General features: G+C 41.3%; 1 pseudogene; it reads left to right on the forward strand.

Moving 5' to 3' along the window:
• The first annotated feature begins 5,626 nt into the window (after positions 1-5,626).
• On the forward strand, positions 5,627-16,438 carry LOC149447815 (growth hormone secretagogue receptor type 1 pseudogene; annotated as a pseudogene).
• Positions 16,439-16,691: the final 253 nt, after the last annotated feature.

The following is a 16,691-nucleotide window of genomic DNA, read 5'->3' on the forward strand; positions in this document are numbered from 1 at the left end:
TAAGTGTGAACGGGCCCTTAGTTTTTTTTGTTAGTGTCCCCTAGGCAAGGGACTCCTTCTCTCTACTGAAAGAAGATTACCTCTGTCCTATGGAGGTTTTCTCTCTAAGAAAATCCTTTTATAAAGGCTTCTGGCTGTACCAAAGCCACTGTGGCTTCCTATAAAGCTTCCAGCTCTGTTGACTCCTTAACTAAGCCCTGGGGACCATAAGACAGGGGCCCATTCTGTAATGTTGCTTTGGGCACTGGATCCTGCTTGGGTAGTCACGTTCTCACATGGTGCACCAAGTTGAGTTAGCCGCAGGATGCAATACAGGCCCAAGGCTGTGGTCTGCCTGTGGAAGAGCCCTGTCTCTGAAGATCCCTTTGGGGGTATGACCACCATGGAGGGTAAAGACAAAATGGGGTCTGCTCCCCTTATTCCTACCCAGATCATATGACATCTTCTGTGGCAAAATGCTAGGCAAAAGCCTTTTTTTTATCCTGCATAGAGTGTCAGAGCTGCTATGCTTTGATCAACTGTGAAGTGCATGCTGTGCCATTTGTGCCAAGTTGTTCAGCTCAGCACCAGGAGTGCTGGTAAAAATTAGAATTTAACATCTGACTCTGCTCATCTACATGGGGTCCCTTCAATCATTCAAGCATGCTAAAGCCTTTCCTGTACAATCACTCTCGCAGCCTGTCCTAAATCATGACTGGCCTCACCCTGAAAAGCTGTTTTGCTCCTCCAAAACATTTTTGTTCAGCAATATCCTATCAAAGAGAGATTTCCCACAAAAATTAAAAGTTCATGTTGGGGACCCTGCCATCTCTTGTCTTAACAAGACCCTTACCATCATTGTAAAAAATAATCCTGTGTTCAAGGACTCAGTATACAGTTGTGTTCAAAATAATAGCAGTCAGACATCACTAACCTGATCAATCACTGTTTTTGGTAGAAATGATATTTCTACATGGCAAATAATTTACTAGCAGGTGTAGTAGAGTAATAGAAATCCAACAGACCCAACAGTCATGAAATGCATGCTGCTGATTCTGTGTAATTGAATCACTAATTGAAAGGGGAATGTTCAAAATAATAGCAGTGTGGAGTTCTATTAGTGAGGTCATTCATTCTTTGAAAAACAGGTGGCAATTATTGCCCTTATTTAAGGAAGGAAGGCAGCAAATGTTGTACATGCTGGTTACAGTGCATTTCTCTCTGAAATTCTGAGGAAAATGGGTCGTTCCAGACATTGTTCAGAAGAACAGCGTACCTTGATTAAAAAGTTGATTGGAGAGGGGAAAACATATAAAGAAGTGCAGAAAATGATAGGCTGCTCAGCTAATATGATCGCAAATGCTTTAAAATGGCAAGCAAAACCTGAAAGACGTGGAAGAAAGCGAATAACTACCATTCGAATGGATAGAAGAATAGCCAAAATGGCAAGGACTCAGCCAACAATCAGCTCCAGGAAGATCAAAGAAGGTCTAAAGTTACCTGTGAGTACTGTTACAATTAGAAGACGCCTATGTGAAGCCAAGCTATCTGCAAGAAGCCCCTGCAAAGTCCCACTGTTGAAAAAAAGACATGTGCTGAAGAGGTTAAAATTTGCCAAAGAGCACATTGACTGGCCTAAAGAGAAATGGCGCAACATTTTGTGGACTGATGAAAGTAAGATCTTCTTGAGTCTAGTGGCCAGAGACAGTTTGTCAGACGACCCCCAAACACTGAATTCAAGCCACAGTATACTGTGAAGACAGTGAAGCATGGTTGCGCAAGCATCATGATATGGGGATGTTTCTCATACTACGGTCTTGGGCCTATTTATCGCATACCAGGGATCATGGATCAGTTTGAATACATCAGAATACTTGAAGAGGTCATGCTGCCTTATGCTGAAGAGGAAATGCCCTTGAAATGGGTGTTCCAACAAGACAACGACCCCAAACACACCAGTAAACGTGCAACATCTTGGTTCCAGACCAACAAGATTGACGTTATGGAGTGGCCAGCCCAATCCCTGGATCTTAAGCCAATATAAAACTTGTGGGGTGACATCAAAAATGCAGTTTCTGAGGCAAAACCAAGAAATAGAGAAGAACTGTGGAATGTAGTCCAATCATCCTGGGCTAGAATACCTGTTCACAGGTGCCAGAGGTTGGTTGACTCCATGCAACACAGATGTACAGCAGTTCTCAGAAACAGTGCTTATACAACTAAATATTAATTAAGTGATTCAAAGGAAAGCAAAATCTTCAAACATTTTTCAGTTTATATAGTAAATGTTTGAGTTTGTAAAGAAGAATACAAACACTGCTATTTTTTTGAACAGTCTAATATTCACTTTTCTTCAATATTTTTAGAGGAACAACACAAATTTGATACATTTTTCTTCATGTTTTGATTTGGAATAGAATGTGTAGTGTTCCCAATGCATTTGTGTGTATGGAAATAAAAGCTATTAGAAGGATTTTGAGCTTTATTCACTATTTTCAACACACTGCTATTATTTTGAACACAACTGTATAACAGGTTAGAAGCCTTCAACCTAAGCCTTTTGTGCCTTAGGAGGCTCTATTATGCAACCTCTGGTTGCTTCTATGGCTGCTTGCCAGACCCTGGCTGCCTGCACTAAGTGCATGGGTCAAGACCCTAGCTCCATCCATATATTTACACTTCTGCGTGAATGGCTTTGTGGGCATGGTCTGCCAAATCTCCAGGATGAGTCTTTTCTCTGTCCATATGTAGATTCTTTGGCTCAAATGCTGGTCAGCAGAACTCCTATGCAAGAAGCACCTAGAATGTCTGCCCTTTGAGCACCTGTTTGGTCCCTCCTTGGATAAATGCATCAAAGGGACCACAAGAAGCAAGAGTACTCTCCACACCCAAAAAAAGATGCCTCACACTTCAGCAGTTAGATCTTCTATCTCTAAGATTAGAAAAAGTTCATTTTATCCCCCTCAAGCCTCCATCTCCAAGTTTAAGACTGTACCATACTTCCAAAGAAGTGGCATCCCCACTTGGTAAAGTGATGGGACATTTGTCAGCCCTCTTGGCTTTCTGGTTCCAGAATATTTCAGATCTATGACTCCAGAGCGTCATTTCAAGGGGCTGCAAACTTCAGTTAAAGGCTCAGCCTCTTCCCTGCTTCAGGCTTTTAAATTTGTCCCACTCTCCACTAAGATGGTCTCATTTTCTTGCTCTTTTTCAGCAGCTCTTTTTTCAGAGAGTCGTTGCCCTTTTCCTGAATGAGAAACACTTTCAAGGTTTTTACTCAAATATATACGAAGTTTTCATGCCAAATGGAGGAGAAAGCTCTCAACTTGTTTCTGCAGGTTCAAAAGTTCCATGGAATCAATAAGGCCAGTCAATGCCTCCCACTTTCTGGGGAATTTTCTGGCTTCAGTAGACATCTTGGAGGCTTACTTGTGTGTTCTTATCTTTCCTACAATACCAAAGCTATCTGTGGTTTGTGGGGGCAGTCGGCACTACCAATTTGTCATCTCTAGCTTTGTGCTGTCTATGGCCCCCTGGATTTTTCTGTAAGGTGCTTGCCCCAGTCTCAGCTCTGCTCTACTTCCAGAAGATAAATTTAGGTTACTCTGACGATCTTCTGCTCAAGTATCAGTCCTCCTATGCCTGTATCCAATGTCCAACAGATGATACAAATTCTGCACAGCTTCTGTTTGAGTCTCAACTTGTGGAAGTCGTCACTGAAACCAACTCACCATCTAGCACCTGGGCCTAATATTGAATATGGTCCTGTCCACAATTTTCCTGATGGAAAGTTCTATCCAACAGCTCTTGTGCCCAGACCCTACCATCCCAAGGCCAACCCTCAATTGGTGCCTGCAGCATGGGACAAACAGATTCTACCTGTGTCTGGCCTGCAAGCCAAGGATCTCCCTGGCATGACGGATTTCCAGTCTGGTGCTGAAGACAGGGACATCTTCTTTAGAAAGATGTGTACAGTTCTCATAAAGGGTGCCAGCCTTTTAGGCTGGTGAATGAGTTCTAGATACCTTATTGGTACAAGAAGCCTGGCCTCCCTTCAGCATCCTGGAAGTCAGGGTGCTTTGGTGGTTCTGTCTTTGTTGTACCGCACAGTTGTGAGGTCACCCACCAAGAAACTAGCTGGACAAACGTATATGCCATAGCCTACATGAACCTTCAAGGAAGCAGCAGGAGTTGTTCTGCTCTGAAGAAAGCAGACTTGATCCCCTCTTGGGCAGAACTTCACGTGCAGCTCGCCAGTCCTTGCATTTTCATTTCTTTCATGCTACATACATTTTCCTCAAGTATAGAAAATACCTGCCAGAGATCAAGTGTCACTTCCGGTGTAATGAACTGTAATCTCAAACAGTGTTATCAACTTTACAATCTATTTTATGTGGACTACAGAACACTCCCCTCCCCCCATGTTATGAAAATGAAGGGAAGGGGTTGTAGTTCAAGCAGCCTAGGGTGATAACTCCTTTGCTCCTCCCCAGATAATGTATGGTGAGTAAGCTATGTCACCCTAGGACAGGAAGTGTGTTACTGGCAGGATCACCAGGTGTAAAAGCCATATAAACACAAACAAATGCAGCCACCACATCTAAAGACTGATGAATTGCAATTTTTAATTTCTGTTTTTGTGATTAGAAGGACTTTAAAAAAACTGTAGATTTAAAAACAATGAGAATTACTTTTAACATAAATTTACAGCTAAATGTATAACTCCCATTTTCTGAGATGGGAGTGATGGACACCTATTAGCAAAAGTATGTAGGCATAGGACACACCCCCTGACATGACCCCTTAAAGGAGAATTATACAAACAATTGTTGGTTAAACCCACAAGTAGCTTTCTGACCAATACTCCTTTATATTGGCTTTGGATTATTACAAATGCAGTAATTTAGAAACTGGATGAAAGGTTTAGCACTGTAACACACTTTTTGAAAAATAAATAGTGCATTTTATAAACAACTATATAGATAAGAACAAAACGAGGGACAAATGATGAGGAAAGAGCGACAGATGAGGGACAGTCCCTCGAAATCAGTGACAGTTGGAACTACGGAAATGGCCTCCCTAGCTCTTGAACCTAAATTAACCCTTAATTTAGTTTCAAACACTACACTGAACTCCAAAACTTACATACTTACATATCAGCACTAAAGTGTCACAGTTCAAATGCCAATCTTTTACAGCACTGAGATCACAGCTGTAAGAAAAAAAAAAGACATTTGAGAATTTAGGCTTGCTATGTGAGCATGTCATTTTTTAAATTACTCTTTAAACCTCTGTGGTGTGGCAGCATCATAAGGATAGAAAGTGAAGGTAGATTGCTTAAAAAAGCATATTTATCTTTCATGCTTGATGTAAAGCACAATAAAGACACTCACTCAAAAATTGTGACAAATGTGATTTAGCAGAGGTTAATGGACTGTTAAAGCACTAAAGGGCACTAATTGAACATTAAAATCTACTAATTGAACATTAAAATACATTTTTACCAAAAAAGGGGAGATGCATGGGAGCATTAGTGGCACTCATTTCCTATTAGAGAGCAAGCCTAAGGGATGAACCATGCATAGAAACCACGTAAGAACAATGCAAAATTGTCAATACGTATTACTAATGGCATTTTTAAACAAGGATGCTACTTATTGTTCTACTGTGCCAAGTCGACCGATCACCACACAAATTGTATGCTTTGATTCTACATTTAATGGAAACACTGGCTAAGAGGCGTATTCCTACGGACTGTTCATCATACAGCAGTCTTTGGCAAGATCAAGAGGAAGACATGAGTGGTAATTATACAGATAACAGATCTGGAAGTTCTACAAACCATACTGGGGACAATACATCTTCATTGTTTGAAGTTGAAATCCTCATTCCAGTTACTATCATTTGCATTGTGTTGTTTGTTTTGGGTGTGACAGGGAACCTGATAACAATTTTAATATTCAAGAGGTACAAAGACATGCGGTCTACAGTTAACATGTACCTTTCCAGCATGGCTGTCTCTGACATTCTTATTTTTCTTGGTCTGCCCTCAGACCTGTACAGGATTTGGAAGTACAAGCCATATATATTTGGGGACTTTATCTGCAAGTTTCTGATCTACCTGAGCGAGACCTGTACATACAGTACCATTCTTCACATCACCACCGTGAGTGTGGAGCGCTATCTTGCAATTTGTTATCCATTGAAGGCCAAGATTATGATTACCAAAAAGAGGGTAAAAATCATTATCTGTATTTTGTGGTTCATTGCTTTGGTAACTTCCGGACCAGTTTTATTTCTTTTTGGTGTAGAGCACCCTCTTGGAGCTCAGCCTGCTGAAACTATGGAATGCAGGCACTTAGAAAGCTCCACCGAAAGTGGTCTTCTGCGGATTGTCACTTGGGTATCCACCATATACTTTTTCATACCCACTCTTTTTCTCGTGCTGCTTTATGGACTTATCTGTAAGAAGCTTTGGAGGAACACACATGGCATTCAGGAGCCAGCTGCTACAAACAGAGGGAAACATCACAAACAAACAGTTAAAATGCTGGGTAAGTTGTTCTACACTTGTAAGATTTTGCAAAAGAAGGCAACATTCTTTAATCTAATTGTACCAGCAACAGGAATGCTGCTAAGTGAGAATGTTTTCTTTGAGAAAGCACTGTACCTCGCTCGAAACATGTTGGAACGTATCCTGGTCCTTCCTGCTGGCTTTTTTAATAAGGGAAGAATATTACTTTGCATCTTGGTGTGCAGCATTGCAGTTGCTGGTACAATTGATTGCTTCAATGGAGATGAACCAAGCCATCACCTGAGATGTCATTGTGAAGTGTGAAGCCTGATCACAACTGGAGTCACAAGTTAAATATTTGACATTATGCTTTAGGTGTTTAAAGCCAAAGTTGGCCAGGTTATCATTAGCAGCGACAGTCTAGTTGTCATTTTTTGGTCGGTTGTTTTGACCCACATTTATGTTCATTTTTCTTCTTTTTGATCCATAACCCAGACTCCCATAATTCAGAATAAAACCTTACCAATACTTTAGTTCTCTGCATGACCATGAAAAAGGTTCTGTACTTTAAAATATATATATATTTCTTACTTTTACTAAAGGGCCAGTAAATTGAAAACGTATATTTTAGTTTTAAGTAGAGCCTTATAAATTGAGTGAGCTCCTGACTTCCCATATGTCCTAAATAATCTAAACACAAGATCTCCCTGTCATTATTCATAACTACATTCCTGTTCACCTGAGCTTTGCATGTTCCTTTCACACCTTGTCTGTCCTGGCACCTCCTGTTGCATTATATGGTCAAAAGTGTGTGGAGACCTAACCATCACACCCACCCATATGAACAGAACTATGGGAACACCCTTTGAAAATATTGCATTCAGGTGTTTCCAGTGAAAGGTAAGGGTATTGTTGCAGCATGGTAATATTAAGACATGTATGCCTAAAACCTGGAGCACATAGAATCTAGTGCAGCTCTGCATTGTAACCAATCAGCTTTCAGGTCTTATTGTCAAAGCTTAATTGAACAAGCTGAAGTTAGAAGCTGATTGGTTACTGTGCACAGCTGCGCTAGCTTGTGTGTACATCGGTTTTAGTAAATCTCCCCCATGGGTTGATAGGTTTTGTTTGAAAGAACTCAAGTGACTTGCACAAAGCGTTAACCTCAATCCTATTGAACACCGATTTGTGAAGTAGTCTTCACCAACATCAGTACCTGACCTAATAAATGCTGTTCTGGTTGAATAGTCAACAATTCCTATTAACTCCCAAATCTTGTGAAAAGCATTTCTAAGAGAATGGAGTATGATATGGCTGAAAAGAGTGGGGAGCAACTTCATATTATTGCTTGTGGTTTTGAAATGTGTCCAAGAAGGTATTAGGTGTTATGGTCAGATGTTCACAAACGTTTACCCATATAGTACAGAATAAAAATCAGTCACAGATAGAGGGACCCATAATAATGGTCACAGCAATTGTAGAGACACGCTAGCACTATTAGAAAGATCTCACCAGAGATAGAGATAGGCCATAAAGATCAAAGAAATTGTCAGGTAGTTTAATTCTGCAGCATGAACCAGCATGTGCTACTTTATAAAAAACTATTACCCCCTAGTGTAGATTACATTATATCAAGGACTCCTTGACATTTATTAATTTTATCTTTGTGTACATATGTTTTCCAAATAATTTCTTTATGTTTTAAGTAGCAAGAAATAGTGCTGTTTTTGTAATTATTTCTTAGTAAACTTTAAACTAGTGAATTCATTTGGACAAAGTACCACTAAACCCATCAGGGTACAGACTGAGAGACCATTTCCTAATTCACATATTGTAGGCACACACAGGTTGCACATGCTTTTGAAAACACACTATTAAAGAAAAAAACTTTCCAGGCAGAAATATGGAAGCGGCTACTGCTAATGTGTAAATGTATAAATTAGCATTTAGGGCTCCTTCATACATAACAGGTGCATTGATCTCAATCGAAGTATACAGCTCAATGCAAGGACACTGAGAAAACACTTGGAACACACTCATTAGTGTTCCAAGTTCTTCGGTGTTAAGTTGCATAAAATGCAAGTTTGGATTTTTATGCAACCCAACGCACAACAAGGCATTACAGTGCTTGGCAGCGCATTACAAAGTACTGTTAAACGTAGAGTTAAATAAGGTGTTTTTAAGTTAACTTGAAATAATAAACATTTTAAACCATCAACGCTGTGATATGTTGTAACAACACCATAATGTGTGTTCTCTGGTGTAAATAGGCCCACCATAGGTATGGCCAGCAATATACACTGCTCAAAAAAATTAAAGGAACACTTTTTAATCAGAGTATAGCACCAAGTCCTTTAAACTCCTGGGATATTGATCTGGTCAGTTAAGTAGCAGAGGCGGCTGTTAATCAATTTCAGCTGCTTTGGTGTTAATTCAATCAACAACAGGTACACTAGAAGGGCAACAATGATATGACCCCCAAAACAGGAATGGTTTTACAGGTGGAGGCCACTGACATTTTTTTCCCTACTCATCTTTTCTGAGTGTTTTTTTTACTAGTTTTGGTTAGGGTCAGTGTCACTACTGGTAGCATTAGGCAATACCTGGATCCTACAGAGGTTGCACAGGCAATCCAACTCCTCCAGGATGGCACATCAATACGTGCTATTGCCAGAAGGTTTGCTGTGTATCCCAGCACAATCTCAAGAGAACGAGGAGACAGGCAGTTACTCTAAGAGAGCTGGACAGGGACGTAGAAGGTCCTTAACCCATCAGCAGGACCAGTATCTGCTCCTTTGTGCAAGGAGGATGTAAGGGAATTCCCGTGAGATGGCTGGTGAATAGACGTGTGCATGCATACAGAAATGCGCAATCACGCACGCACACACGCATGGTGAAGATTAGCGCCAGATGGACTATTTAAAAGGTGCCTCTGCCTGTGCTGAGTGCTGACTGGTCTTCAGCTGTTCCCCGTTTCCTGCTCGTTCCTGTGTGATTTCCTTGTTGCTGACCCGGCTTGTTCCTGACCTGACTCTGATTACTCTCCTGCTTGATACTTGTTCCTGACTTCGGCTCTGCTCCTGACTTTGGCTTGCTTATGATTTGGTACCTCGCTGTCCATCCGTTGATGACCCCGGCTCTTTCTATGACATTGCTCCAGTCTCCCATCCCAGCTTCCTGCCTTGCTCTGGTGCACACCTGGCAACCTACCATACCAGCTCTGCATATCACTACTGATCCTGAATCGGAGGTTCATCAGTCTTCCAAAGTCTCCAACTGCAAGAGCTGCAAACAACATCTGCTGGCGCTCTTGTCCCCCTGCTCTCTAGACACCCTCTGTTCCACTTTCAGTGGGGTCAGGGCTAGTGACACAAGTGAGGCTGACCTCGTCATTTCAGCTTCCAATCAGGTACGTGACAAAGGAACAGGATGAGCACTGCCAAAGCCCTACAAAATGACCTCCAGCAGGCCACTGGTGTGAATGTCTCTGACCAAACAATCAGAAACAGACTTCATGAGGGTGGCCTGAAGGCTCGACATCCTTTAGTGGTCCCTGTGCTCACTGCCCAGCACCGTAGAGCTCGATTGGCATTTGCCATTGAACACCAGAATTGGCAGGATCACCACTGGCGCCCTGTGCTTTTCACAGATGAGAGCAGATTCACCTTGAGCACATGTGATAGATGTGAAAAGGTCTGGAGAATCCGTGGAGAACATTATGCTGCCTGTAATATCGTTCAGCATGACTGTTTTGGTGGTGGGTCATGGTGGTCTGGGGAGGCATATCTATGAAGGGACGCACAGACCTCTACAGGCTAGATAATGGCACCCTGACTGCCATTAGGTATCGGGATGAAATCCTTGGACCCATTGTCAGACCCTACAATGGTGCAGTGGGTCCGGAGTTCCTCCTGGTGCATGACAATGCCCGACCTCATGTGACAAGAGTATACAGGCAGTTCCTGGAGGATGAGGGAATTGATACCATTGAATGGCCCCCACGCTCGCCTAACCGAAATCCAATAGAACACCTCTGGGATATCATGTTTCGGTCCATCAGACGACACCAGGTTGCACCTAAGACTGTCCAGGAGCTCAGAGATGCCCCAGTCCAGATCTGGAAGGAAATACCCCAGGACACCATTCGTTGTCTCATTAGGAGCATGTCCTGATGTTGTCAGGCATGCATACAAGCACGTGAGGGCCATACAAAATACTGAGTACCATTTTGAGTTGCTGCAATGCAATTTCAGCAAAATGGACTAGCCTGCTGAATAATTTTTTCACTTTGATGGAAATGAAAATTATCAACCTACAGCGGATTGAATTCAAAAACACCCCAAAAATCAAACGATGGGGCATCCTTACTTTCCTAAAACATTACCCAGTCCATATCAGTATAGATAGCCAGCATGGTATTTTTCCCCATTCTGCAAATTGACAAAGAGGTAGGGAAGATTGGGGATATTTTCTCATCTGGCAATGTGCTTTAAAACCAGCATATCCGTTATAAGGTTAGGTTCACATCTAGCCATTTACTGCATGCTGTGTTTGCGTGGACACAGCAGCTCTGTCATCTAAATGGGCTGTTGTACCTTCAGGAAACACAGGAAAAATGTCCCTGTTCCTTTACAAAGTTGTAGCCACACTCTGAAATTAGTGGCACCCTCACGTGTCTGCTAAAGAGTAGCACATTTAGCCTGCAGGTGCAGAAACGTGCGCTTTACACATATTCCCGCACCTTCATAAATGTGAACCTGGCCTAAATATACCTCTTAGTATTTCCTATAATCACTCATTTCATGCAACACAGTGACATGCCACCATGTGCTGACTTTAATGGGAAAACAGCTAAACACAAACCTTAAAGGATAGGTTCACCTTTGGGAACATGTAACATGTTCCCATTGCCGCAGCCCCCCCCTCTCCCTGACAGATAATACGAGGAGAAGTCTCCCCGTACTATCTGTCAAATTTGAAAATAGCCTGGCCTTAGTGGCTATCAGCTTGTAGTTTTCAATGAACTACCACAGCACTGTGGAGAGCCGTGGTAGTTCATTGAAGCTTCCTGTCAGTATATCTGCTTGCTTGTACATCCCGTATGGCAAGCAGATATTCTGACAGGTCTGCAGGAGACCTGCATGGCATCAGCAATCTACTGATCACTGGTGCAATGCTTTCCAGGCTCCTGTAGACAAAAATAATAAATACACATTTTTTTACCTGTAAAAAAATGTGTATTTATTATTTTTGTCTAAAAGGTGAACTTATCCTTTAAAGCTGACCTCCAGGGAAGACAACAAATTCCCTTGTAGTGGGGCTAGCCCTGCACTGCAAGGGTTAAATGCTCATTTATTCCAAGAATAACAGCAGTAGGGACTTTTACTTACCTAACCCGTTTATAAGATGGCCTGCTGCATTATGTTTTCGAAGATGTTCCAACATGATGATGTAATTGATGATGTCATCAATTACAATGCAGGAACAATAGCCCTGCATTGTATGTGAGGGTGCTGAGATACTGCCTATAAGCCAGAACATCAGAGATTAGAGTTGAATGCCAGCTGTTGGAAAAGTATTTAACCTGGTACCCTGGGCATAAATGAGCGCAGAGGGAGCATACTGTGGGTCCACACACCTAGAACCAAATTGTTAACAGAATAGGGTAACCGTTTTTCACTTTTCATTCAGTTGTTAGTTCTATGTGTACTGATATAGCCTAGACAAATGACCTCGTTCAGCATTTTTGTCCCAAGCTTCTACATACTTCGTGTGGCTATAACATTTGACCAATCAGTAACGTGTGGGGGGGGGGGGGGGGGGCGGGAGTACAAAAATGTTGGCCTCAAGGGTGAAAGTATAAAGTCAGCACTGGTCAACAGTAGACTTCATAATCTCAGGTTGCGTGCTATTTTTTTGAGCTACACAGGGGCGGACTGACAACTCATGGGGCCCCCGGGCACTAGAGGATCATGGGGCCCCTGAGTCCTTGCCCAAATGCAAAAAAGCCTATGAAAAAGGTGCCAGGGGCATTTCATGGGGCCCCCTACTGACCCTGGGCCCTCGGGCAGTGCCCGAGTTTCCAAATGGTCAGTCCGCCCTTGGAGCTACAGTAATATCTCCCATAAATGTTGAAAATGTTAGGTCAAAGAAAGTAGATGGGAGAAGACTAACTACTGAATGGATAAAAATGTTTAATGGGAGCTATGTTGTCTAGAACCAACAGACACAAAACGTTGTCTTTAGACAAGCTTTCATTTGATAGTAAAAGCCAGAGATACAACATAAATTTTAACTACAAAAAATCTATCCAAATGCAAGTCAGTCAGTGAAACATTTCCATACGGCCATGACATTTTCTTCCTTTCATGCTGAAGGCCAGAATAAAAAAAGCAAGCATTTCCCATACTGTATGTCCATCAAAGTAATGTACTCTACAGTGTGATAGCAATTACCAGGGAAGTTACTGCTAGAAGGAAAGACATTTTATGGTTTTGCTCTACAAACAGGTCATGATATAGGCTTTTGTCCAAGAGTAGAGAACACATTGTAGCCAGATAATCTAAAGCTTTCACAGCAGAATGTAATGCCAGCTGCAAAATGTGCTTTGATAACAGTTTGAATTCACTTTTATTCTGTTGAAACCTTTTTCATGGCATGGCCCTATTATTCTACAGAAAGGCTTAAAGTAAAACTTTAGTCAGAAAATTACATCCTGCTAGTTCACGTCATGCTGGCCCCTTCTGCAGGTATAGCTATAGAAAACATTAAAAATAAGTACCTATACTTTTTAAAATCTAGTAATACACTGTCTCACCCTGTTCAGCACATGCTCAGTTATGTTATATTATTTGGCACTGTGCTGAAAGGGTAGAGGCCTTTCTGCTGATATCCTAAAGATTTACTGCTGCTCAGGGGCTCTGAGCTTTAACATAATGGCAGCCTCCGGTAAGAAGAAACAGGAACAATGCTGTAGGAAATTTACCGCACATTTGCTATGGGTATGAGTAAAGTTCTGCTTTAAAAAAAGGAGTTATTTATATCAATAAATTATATCAAAGGATATAAAGTCCACTTTGAGTGCTCTAAATGCATTAGCAAACACAGACATTACCATAATAAAGTAACAGTGACATCATGGATATGTTGTACATACCCTAAGCAGAGCTGTGGGTGGAACCTAGGATGTCCTTCCACTACAGGCTACCCAAAGAAATCTACAGGGGATGGACACAAAACCATTCACCCTGAGCCAAGGGAGGGAGCAGCAGTGATTACTTTTATTTATACAGGAAACTGTTGTATAGAGGTAAAGTGTAGGAGCTGTTTTACAAAAGATTATTGCACAGATCTGGAAGAAATACGCCTAGAGTAAAGTGCGAATATACAGGCTGCTTGCATTCAAGCAGTATTTGTTTAGCCCCCATTGCAGCTTTAGACTTGCTAATTTTAGAGCTGTGAGAAAAATGTAAAGGCTCTTAGGAATTTCCTGGATTTCATGAGTACAGGTTTTATTTTTTGCTTCAGGGTATCCCTCACAATCATACATGCATTAAGGAGTCCATTTATCAAAAGTAGCAGTCAGTTGGTACTGCAGCCATAATGCAGGACACCAATTTATACTAGATGTTGGCCAGGTTAGAGTTTGTACCCCCTCTTGTTGTAACATAGACCTAGATGCTGCTCATTCCTAAGGAATTTAAGAAGTGGGAGGCATTGTTCAAGATGCCTCAAAATTGCTCATGGTTTTGGTTATTTGTCTATATTTATATAGAAAATAAGCGTATGTGCTTGGGCAGCAATTAAATTGAAGGCCCAAAAATTATTCTTGCACAGAAGCCCATTTTTGTTTATGTCTTGCGCTGGTCCTAGGAAACCTCATTTGAGTGGGACCATAGTGCAGGCAAACACCAAAACACAAATGAAATGCCAACCTCCTTGCAATGATTGGGCAAACTGACAGAATCTCCTGTATACTGGAGCAGCGAGTATAGAACTGAAGCTATATACACTCACCGACCATTTTATTAGGTACACCTGTTCAATTGCTCGATAACACAAATTGCTAATCAGCTATTCACATGGCAGCAACTCAATGCATTTAGGCATCTAGATGTGGCGAAGAAAACTCGCTGAAGTTCAAACCGAGCATCAGAATGGGGATGAAAGGAGATTTAAGTGACTTTGAACATGGCATGGTTGTTGGTGCCAAATGGGTTGGTCTGAATATTTCAAAAACTGCTGATCTACTGGGATTTTCATGCACAACCATCTCTAGGGTTTACAGAGAATGGTCCGAAAAAGAAACAAATATCCAGTAAGTGGCAGTTGGGCGGACAAAAAGGCTTTGTTGATGTCAGAGGAGAACAGACAGATTGGTTTGAGATGATAGAAAGGCAACAGTAATTCATGTCAATATGGACCAAAATCTCTGAAGAATGTTTACAACACTTTATTGAATCCATACCATGGAGAATTAAGGCAGTTCTGAAGGCAAAAGTGGGTCCAACCTAGTACTAGCAAGGTGTACCCAATAAAGTGGCTGGTGAGTGTATAAAGCCAAATCTTGGAGAAGTAAAAGCAAATCTCTCCAAGTTGAGCCAAAGCTACTCTTAAAAAGTTCACACAACAATAGACATTTTCATAGAAAGATTTCCCCTTCATTCCTGTTTAGATCGCAATTCAACATTTAACAGTTCCCCTACGTTTGGTCCTAGAAACAGTAGTTCCCAGAACAAATAGGGAATGCATTTCCCTAAAATGAACACGGACAAAAATAAAACAGTAACGGGTTCATATCCTTCCACACTATTCAAAACTAACAAAGAGGTTGAGTAGAGGTTCATGATCTGTGGCTGTCAAAGTCCCAGGGCCAATGTCACTTGGTAAACCCAGCGGCATGATACCAATGATCTTTTTAACTGTCTGTAATGTTGGCATTCTCCCTACTGACCACCAATTAAGGGGCATTTCTCCTTTTGACTCAGATGAATTGGCTTTGGTAAGGGTTTCACCAGACTTGAAAATTATTTTAGGGGTTCCTCTGGGGAAAAAATGGCTAAGAAAGCCTGCTTTAAATTAACAGCATATTTCCATTGTTTTAGAAACTCAAAAGAGAGCCATTGTAGTTATATCCATTTTTTCAGGTCTTCAGTTGCCAAGAACATAATTGGTTATTTTACCTAAGTATGTCTCAACTAATTTGAGCCATTTCATTATTTCCTTTCCTTGATTTACTGTTTTTTAAAGTGGTAGTAAACTTAAAAAAAAATTCTCCCTTCAAGATAAAGGCATAATGTGCTAGAATGCATCTTCACCTAGTTTTCCTTCTGGGTTCGTGGGCTGGGGCCGTTTAAATGGCCAAGCCGCGATGACGTCACTCATGATGCGTGCAGGCATCACAGCCAGAGCACAGAGCTCTGAAGGAACAGCGTGAGTATGCGGTGTCACCGATTGCCAACCAAGTAAATATCTCCTAACCAGTGCACCTGTAGATAAAAATAAAAATCGGGAGTTTACTACCACTTGAATGTTATACAAAAAAAGTACCCCCAAAACAAACAGTAATGTCTGTTATTTGGGCATTTTTGATTCTCAGGGACCAGAAAATCAACCAATAAAGTTTTATTTTGGTTTCTTACAGCTTTCGTTGTTCTGTCCTTTGTGCTGTGCTGGCTTCCTTTCCACGTTGGTCGTCTCTTGTTTGCCTGGACTGGAATTGGAGAGTTCATGTTATATCATCTTACACAGTACTTTAACCTCATATCTATGATTCTCTTCTACCTTAGTGCCTCCATCAATCCAATGTTGTACAACATTATGTCACAGAAATACAGGGCAGCCATGAGCAAGATCTTGAAACCAAGTAAACATTCACAGCATAGGAACAGCACCAGGAGTGAGCAGGCATCTCTGGAAGGAACAGAGATCACTTCTTTCAAGTAATTTCCAAGAGATTAAAAAAAAAAAAAAAAAAAAAAAAATATATATATATATTTATACACACATATACATATATATACACACACACTATATTGCCAAAAGTATTAGGATGCCTGCCTTTGCACACACATGAACTTCAATTACATCCCAGTCTTAGTCCGTAGGGTTCAATACTGAGTTGGCTCACCCTTTGTAGCTATAACAGCTTCAACTCTGGTTTAGGAGTGTGTCTATGGGAATGTTTGCCCATTCTTCC

Source organism: Staurois parvus, unplaced genomic scaffold (genome assembly GCF_062004578.1).
Source record: "Staurois parvus isolate SC_StPar_1 unplaced genomic scaffold, SC_StPar_1.0 ptg000668l, whole genome shotgun sequence".
NCBI lineage: Eukaryota > Metazoa > Chordata > Amphibia > Anura > Ranidae > Staurois > Staurois parvus.